Here is a 1,832-nt window from a genome sequence, read left to right on the forward strand (position 1 = left end):
TTCTAATAATATCCTTTTTGTAACCACGAATGTTTGTTTCTTGAAACAGACTAGGATTTATTTTGCTTTCTAAATCACTCTGTTTTTGGGTGTTTTAAATGTAAGACTTTCCCACAGTTTAATTATTTTACTATTAGGATATTTTAATTGTTTTCTTCGTATTAAAGTTATTTATTAATTTTTCATTTAATATGTTTTTCCTTTTCGAAACATAAATTTTATTTTTAATTCTCGAAAATTGGCGTTTATTTCTACAAAAGTGAATTTCCATTTTCATTTTACTTTTTATTTTGCAAAAGTTTTCTTTTTAATTTATTCTTTTTCGTATTTTTACATTAATTTTTCCATATTTAAATGTTTTTTCGGTTTTACAAAAGTAATATTTATTTTACGAATTTAATTTTTCCTTTTCACGTTTTTTTTTTTTTTTTTTTTATTTTGCAAAAGCTTTTTTTCCAAATTTATTCCTTTTCGTATTTTTAATTTAATTTTTTTTTTTTCGTTTTACAAAAATTATATTTAATTTTTCCTTTTCGCTTTTTATTTTTAAAAAACAATTATTACTACATTTTTAATTTTTTTTTTTTTTTTTTTTGCAAAAGTAATATTTATTTTTATAAGTTTAATTTTTTTTTTTTTTCAGTTTACACAAATACAGTTTTTTGTTTTTATTTTTTCCCTTATGTATTTTACTTCCAAAAGTAAATTTTAATTCTTTTCTTTCCTTTAAATTTTTTTGTTACATTTTTATTTTATCCTCAACTTTTTTCCCCCTTGTTTTAAATACAACATGATGTCACATCTCCTTTTCTCCAAAAGTAAACTTGCATACATTTCTCTGTCTACGAAATTTTAAGCTGAAAATTTACATTCGTAAAACTACACTCTGCAGGCTTTCATTTTCTGTAACTTTAAACCAAAGTATGCACTTACAATGTTCAGACACAATACCTAAGTAAAATACCTCGGACAACTGATTAACAACACAATGTTCAATACACACAATATAGTTTAACTGGAATACTACATTTCTTACTTTTTATACTACTAAGTTGGAGACACTCAGAACTTTCTCTTCTAATGTATTGTACTAACTATTAATGAGTGTATTAACTTTTAGGCAAACTATACAAAACTTCACGGATTCTCTTTTACACATTTCATTTATACATTTACCCTTATATTTAACTTATAAAGCACATTCATGCTGTGTTTCTGATTCCTTTTCCCCAAAAATTAAATACAGACTTATATAAATTTCGCTATTGGAAGACCTACTGATTTTGATCAAATCTTATAAGGAGTAATAAATTTTCATGGTATGAAGTCCACTCAAACCAATGTAGGGGGCATTTCTACACAGTTTAGTTCAGATACGTACCAACAGTACCTCATATTTCGTCAGAACACTCCTTTTTATTCAGTAGTAAGATTCATTTATAATACTAACACACATTTTGTTAACTCTTTGAAATATTTTACAAAAATAAAATATCTTGGATTTTCTTGCACACATCCTACTAACATCACCAAACATACACTGACCTTGATTTTCCTTCATGTGAAAACGTCACAGCCTCACTCTCTTAACAAGGTACAGAAGATTGAATTATATTTTAACTACAGAGAAGAATATCCACATTGTAACGTATTATTTTAAATTTCAATTATAGTCACATTTTGTGATGGAGAACTTAAAGTCTATAATACAGAATTAATATTCAGCCATGGAAATGAAACTTTATCGCCTTTTCCCAACTTGGAATATAAAAATTTGTTAACTTGGAATATTTTTAACGTATTCATTGTAACTTAACTGAAAAATACCCATA

The sequence above is a fragment of the Stegodyphus dumicola genome, chromosome 11, assembly GCF_044657685.1.
Source record: "Stegodyphus dumicola isolate Sdum_Otavi_A_Nest chromosome 11, ASM4465768v1".
Lineage (NCBI taxonomy): Eukaryota > Metazoa > Arthropoda > Arachnida > Araneae > Eresidae > Stegodyphus > Stegodyphus dumicola.